A 7,531-nucleotide genomic window follows, 5' to 3' on the forward strand; every position below is an offset into this window, starting at 1 on the left:
CAAAAGGCAAATGGCATTAACATAAACATGTGCTCCAATGAGCAAAGGAAAAAGCAAATGAGTAATATGTGCAAGAATGATAAATTGCATAAAAGTAAAGTGCATAAAGTAAATCTTAATTGTTAGTGGTTAGTGTTAGTAGTTAGTGTGCCATAAGACAAATTTAGCGCTATGTTAAGCAATCGTAATTGGACTTATGTAGAAGTCACAACTATCTGAGGCCGGTCAATAATAATGTAGGCTACAACACAAGTTAGAAGTCTTGATTAGTGAACCAAGTTCCAACAACTTGCCATGCCAAAAAGAAAAAAGAGAATTGATCTTGTATTGGTTTAAGCCTTTTGCATGATTTAGAAAACAACCTATCCTTAATGCAAAACCATTCACTTGATCAATTGATCAAGATGAATTAGATTTGTGTCAAGGAAGATTAAGTCTCCCTAATCAATGCCAACTTATGAACCTTCAACTCATTGATCAAAAAGAAAAGAAGAAGAAGAAGAAAGAGATGAATAATGGAAAAGGAAATGGAAAGATCAAAATGCATAAGGTGACATAAGATGTACCAATCCATATGTATTGACCAAATGACATTGAAAGTCAAAGTCAAACAATGAGAAATCAGAAGTGAGATGAAGATTGGAGATCAAACAATAAACAAATATTTTTGGCATTTTTAATATTAAAATAAACTTGAATTAAAAATAAAAGAAAGGTCAAACTTGAAAATCACTTCAAATCAACCTTGAAAGGTCCAAGTGATTTATCCCAAGTTCAACAAGGTCAAACAAAGTTTGACAAAAAATTTCAGCATTTTTAAAAGTCAGAAACTATTTTTAATCAATTAAAAATGAATAAAAATAACCTAATTGAACTAAAATCTCAAATAAATCTCAAATCAATTAAAAAATTGATGAGAATATTTTTCATAGATCTATCATCATTCAAATAGGTTAGGAAAGTATTTTTGTATTTTTTGAATATTAAAAACTATTTAAAATAAATTAAAAATAACCAGAAATGAGAAAATTCACAAAAAATATCAAATGACAAACTAAAAAATATAAAAAATCAAAATTAGAAACTAGAATTTATTTGGAGAAGAATGCAATTGGTCCCATATTTTTTGGATTTAAAATGAAGAAGATATGAATTTTTGAAATAAAAGGAAATAAAAGAAATTAAATCAGAAATTCAAAAATGCCAAAAATCCAGAGGCGTCAGATCTGGATTCATTAATTGACGTGGCACATCTGAAGGCAGGGAGACGCGCGCGCATGGTGTACTTGAGTCAACAGCATCACATATAACCTTTAAAAAAGTCATAACATTGGATGCATGAGATTCAATCTAGAAATAGAGATGGACGCTCCTGATTGAATCTGGAGACCAGACGGTGGCCAGTGCCACCGTCTTCTCCGGCCAACCTCCGGCCATGTCCAAAATTTGCAGAACTTCAAATGGAAACTAAAATGCACGATCCATACATCTTTGGAAAGCTAGGATGATGTACATCATCCCTGTGCCACTCAATTCCACTCTAGATCTCTATATTGAGAGAAATCAGAGATGGAAGTTTTGTGGTGTTCATCATGAACTTGATGGATTTCAAAAATTAAATGCACAGTAATGAAGCCTCTATTGAGAGGACCTCAGCCAACATAAGATCCAAGCAAATAGAGCAATAGATGATGAGTTTCGAAGAAAATACCAGTTGAAGAACAAACTTGGATTTTGGAAATTTGAGCTTGATTCCTTGCTTCCTTTATCAAAACAAAAGATCAATGAACTGAAGGATGAAGGTTTAGAAGCTTTAGATTCAAAGATTCAACCAAATGTAGTTGAATTTTGGATCTGAAAAATTTGAAGAAAAGTGAAATAGCTTCTTTGGTGAGAGGTTAGGTTTTCAGTTCTGCAGCATTTCAGGTTGATTCATGGGTGAATTTTGAATGGAGTAAGGCTTATATTTATAGAGGAAATGGCAAGGAGAGTGTGATCAAAGCCGTGTGCATGGAATTGGATATTCATTGCATGGGCTTGCATGATCATGCAAAAGGCCCAAAATCAATGCCAAATGCAATATGGAATGAATGTGAGATAAATTGGACGCGTGGTTTGGAGTGAAATGGCTTGTGCATGGAGTTTTGAGGTGTTATGCATAATTGAACTAAGAACTTCTCCTCTTCGAAAATACCATTTTCCAAATCTAAACATGATCATGTGAGTAATGGTTGGAAAGGTTTTGATGTAAGGAATAATTGTTATGTTGGGCAAAAATCCATTTGAAATGTGGACATTGGTGAAATTTGAGTTTAAAGTGCAAGGTGCAAAACATGTAAAGGCAAAGTTTCTAAATTTGGCCAATGTTCAAGCCCCTCTGTTTTGATGATGCAAGACTCAAACGGAAAAAACTCCAACATCAAAGTTGTAGATCTCTTCAAGACAATCAAAATGGACTTAAATTTTTCATCATTTGGATTTTTGATGAAAGAGTTATGGGCACTTGAAGTTGGACTTTTTTGCCTTTCAATGCATTTGGTCCAAAAGGACCTATAATGTTTTGCATTATCACATGTATTTCCTTTGAGATTTTGACATTTTGTTCAACATAACATTTTAAGTAGACATCTTAAGCTTTCCAAAATCATAAAAAATGAATGAGTTATGTCCTTGGGAAGCCGACCCAAGATTAGGGTTTCAGTCAAAATGACCTATAATGTATTGGAATGGGAGATGATCTTCCAAGCTTCAAATAATTTTTTTATGAACATGAAAGTTTTTCATATTGTCCTTAAGAACATTTTTTCTTTTGGAATCATATCCATTTGACCAACACATAAAAAGTTAGGTCTCAGTGCATTTCAAAATTGTCAGATGAATTGACTGATCAACTTCTCAAATCCATGACTCATATCTTGATGAATTGATGATTGAGGACACTCAAATAAGTTCAAATATGCATGAAATTATGAGTTAAAGAACTTCCCTTGATTGTATTTGACCATGGGCTAAGGTTGCTTCATGAGCAAGGCATTGTAGTGCACAGATGAATTAGGGTTTCTCTGGGGAACAAAACCTCAAACCCTTTGACTTGCTTTGATCAAAATGATGAATTAAGATACTAGGGAGGCCTATTTTATGGATGAGAGCTTTGGGAGCCATTACCATGCCTGCTTTCTTCTCCACTTGATCATACCTTTGTACCAAGGATCTCCTTGAAGCTCTTGACCTTATGATTGCTCAAACTACAAACAAAAGATGTTAGTGACATATTTTTGTGCTTTTGGTTAATAAACAAAAAATGAGAAAAGCAATGATATACAATTCAAGCATGCTTGGTGATCTCAAACCACTCACAAGAGGTCCCACCCAAAGGCAAAAGGGAACCAAGATGCTAATGATCCTTGAGGCTTTGCAAATGCAATGTTATGATGCCATGAGGGATCTTAGGGACAAAATTGGGGTCTTACAGATGCCCCTATTTAAGGTCATTCTAGCCGGAGAAGTGAAGGTTAAAATCTTCGTTTCGACGAGGTAGAATGGGCTTAAATAATAACAAAGAGATGAATTTTGGTCCCTAAAAGACCTCATGATGCAGATGTATGTATGTAACTGGTAACACTCTGTGGGGATATGTTTCCACAAAGGCAAAGATCAGGAGGAATTTAACAATTCCTATGAATAAATCATTCTATATGGCAGAGACTCTACCGGGGAGTAAAGGAATGAAAACGCGTGAGCAGGTCACGACTTGAAACGTACTGAGAGACACAGAGAGAATCCATGAAATAAATCAATGGAGGGACTTGAGCTGACTCGAAGATGCATGTATTGGAGAACATGCCAATACAGCAAAATTATCCGCAACGGATACTTCAGATAGAAATCCGGACTCAGGTGGAGGTGTCCACTAAGGACTCAGTTGGGGGAAAACCCAAACAGAGCTCTCCTGGGGAAACAAAGGGATGAGGTATTACCGGTTACTGGGTAATAAGCTCAAAAAAAGATCATGTGATTCCACTGGTATCAGGGTGAGGGAAAAACATGCTCCGGGAGAATGAATATCTAAGACCGGTATAAGGGTGAGAGATATCAATCAACCAAATCATCTGAGGAAGACCTAAAAGGTACATTTCAATTCAGGGAAATCTGACTCCACAGGGGACAAAAGTCATAATAGGGAGCAGAAGGGGGGGAACACCAGGGATGCCGGTTACTGGGCATATAATAGGTGACCAACCAAAACGTGAATTGGGGAATATTCCTAAAACACTCATCATCCAGAAGAGGGAAAAAAGCAAACTCGATTATAGGATGGACATTTGATTCCAATAAAAGGGATATGAATCTTACTCAACTAGGGAAGAACAAAAAGGCTTCGACCAAAGAGTGCATGAGATATATTATCTATTACCGTCAGAACGTAGATAATATACTCGCATGGAAGATTATCCACAACCGGTTACTGGGTTAATAAAGGATAAATCGACCGACAAAGAAGGCATCGGGATACCAAAACTAGGTATATAATGATGACCATTCAAGGGGAGCAACAAACATTACCGGTAACCGGTATATGAAAGATGACTTGCTGGGGATAAACTGCAAAATCAGAGCAATTATCCAAGAGAATGAGGGAATATCAACACCGAATATTGGATAATGATAACCGTCAAGGAGGGGATTACATCTACCGGATACTGGGTAGAAAACCACGGAGGAGTAACCGTAAAAGGTTAACTCTGCAAGGGGATAAAAATAGGGTTTACAACTACCGGCATAAAGGTAGAAAACCACAAACTCCGCCGGGGATAAGATGAATGATTACTAATTACTGAGCAATTATTCATTTATACCACGGGGAAGCAAAGGAAACAGTCACAAGAGGCCAATTTAGGATCAAACCAAAGAGGCAAACTGAATCAAGGCTCGTCATAGTAAGGATATAACTCAATAGGAAATCCCATCCCAATGTATGTGTTGGGGGGAAACAGAAGCAACCATCACCCACGAGGATATAACTCGGTGGGGAATATGGAAGGAAAGATAAACACTTTCTGCTTAAAGGGGCTAACTCTATATTGAGGGATCAAACACCGACATCTGCTTGGGAAGTGCATTACCCACTAGCAGGGGATAACAAACAAAGATATATGGCAAAGAAATGCAATCATGAATAATATGTATGTTTGAAACACTATATGCACACATGTATGGTTTATGTATGATGAATGCTGACAAACAGATATTTCTAACACAAACAGCTTCAACGGACACAATCATCTGGTACTATATCTCAAGAGAGAAAACCAGGTCCAACGGAGAGTATCCAAATCTGATGAGGACAAGAAAAACCAGGAAGCAGAGATCCCTACGGGGGGATGAACATCAGTCATTCCAGCTGGGGATAGGAGTTATTGCACAGATAAAAATCAGCCGCATAAGCAACTCCACTGGGAATTCATCCGAGGGGATAAAGGAATTCTGGGGATCAACCACCAAAACCGTACTCACCAAAGAGATCACATTTGCTGGGGAGGAAAGGTCGTTACTCTGCTGAAGGGAAGAGTGGTGAATATCTAACCAAACACCCCAACCAGTAGGAAAACCACAAAAGGCTCCGGAGGAAGAAGATACAGTCATGCCAGGAATATGAACAAATGTCTTACCCTGTTTAGGGATCATACCATCCTTGGGAGAGCACTGAAGATCTCGTAAGTATCCTTTCGTTATTGCGAATGTTCACTTTGTTTAAAAACAAGTTATGAAAAATTCGATTATTCAAAACAAATGATATTTTTTCAATTAAAACATGCAAAACGTTTGTTGAATAGAAACAAATAAGAGTGCAAATAATTGGATAAAAGGCTCAAATTTATTTGATGGAATGGTAGTATGCAAATGGCAAGACTCCATAGATCTTTACAAATTTGAAATTGGTGATATATATTGGAAAAAGGCTACATTGAACATAATGACCATTTCTCCACCAACTCTGAATCTGATGTATTTGAAGCTTTGGTTGATGATGAATGAGCAAGAATCTCTGACGGATGACAGTTGTAGAACAAAATCTTGTCAGGATGCAATTACTTGCCAAATCACTAATTTTTGCCTAGATTGCCCCAGGATGAGGTACTCAATCTAGCGGGATATATATATTTATTTTTTATGTCTCTAACTTTTTCCTGGACTGCCCTTTCAGGTTTTCAATCCACCGAGACGCTTATTTTTGCCTAAGCTGCCCTTTCAGGTTTTCAACTTAGCAAGCTATTCTGTTTTTATTTTAGGCGAAGTATTTCTTGACTGCATCTGAATTCACAGGACGAGTGAAATCCTCCCCATCCATAGTTGTAAGTACCAAAGCACCACCTGAAAAGGCTCTCTTAACAACATATGGACCTTCATGGTTTGGAGTTCACTTTCCCCTGGAATCGGGCGCGAAAGACAAGACTTTCTTGAGCACAAGGTCACCTTCTCGGAACACACGAGGCTTGACCTTCTTATCAAAAGCTTTCTTCATCCTTTGCTGATATAATTGACCATGGCACATGGCAGTCAATCTCTTTTCTTCAATCAAATTCAGCTGGTCATAACGACTCTGAACCCATTCAGCATCAGTCAACTTGGCTTCCATCAAGACTCTCATTGATGGGATCTCCACCTCTACTGGGAGTACGGCCTCCATGCCATAAACAAGAGAGAAAGGGGTTTCCCCTGTTGAAGTGCGGACAGATGTGCGATATCCATGTAAGGCAAACGGTAGCATCTCATGCCAATCTTTATACGTCACAACCATCTTCTGGATAATCTTCTTGATGTTTTTATTAGCAGCTTCAACAGCCCCATAGGGAGAAGAATTATGATGCGCTATCTTGAACTTACTACACAACTCTTTCATCATCTTGTTGTTCAAGTTAGATCCATTATCAGTAATGATCTTATGTGGCACACCATAGCGGCATATGAGTTGATTCTTGATAAACTTCACGACCACCTGCCTGGTCACATTTGCATATGACGTTGCTTCAACCCACTTGGTGAAGTAATCAATTGCTACGAGAATAAATCTGTGTCCATTAGACGCTTTTGGCTCTATCATGCCAATCATGTCAATTCCCCACATAGAGAAAGGCCATGGTGATGAGATCACATTCAGAAGTGTTGGAGGAATATGAATCTTATCCGCATAAATCTGACACTTACGGCATTTCTTCACATATTTGCAGCTGTCAGACTCCATTGTCAGCCAATAGTAGCCTGCTCTCAACATCTTTCTAGCCATGGCATGTCCATTTAAATGAGTGTCAAATGAACCCTCATGGACCTCAGTCATCAACAGGTCTGCTTCGTGTCTATCCACGCATCTGAGCAGGACCATGTCAAAATTTCTCTTGTAAAGCACATCACCATTGAGGTAGAAACTGCCTGATAATCTCCTCAGAGTCTTCCTGTCTTTCACAGATGCCCCAGGCGGGTAAATCTGACTCTGAAGGAAACACTTGATATCATAATACCACGACTTATCATC

Source organism: Lathyrus oleraceus, chromosome 2 (genome assembly GCF_024323335.1).
Source record: "Lathyrus oleraceus cultivar Zhongwan6 chromosome 2, CAAS_Psat_ZW6_1.0, whole genome shotgun sequence".
Lineage (NCBI taxonomy): Eukaryota > Viridiplantae > Streptophyta > Magnoliopsida > Fabales > Fabaceae > Lathyrus > Lathyrus oleraceus.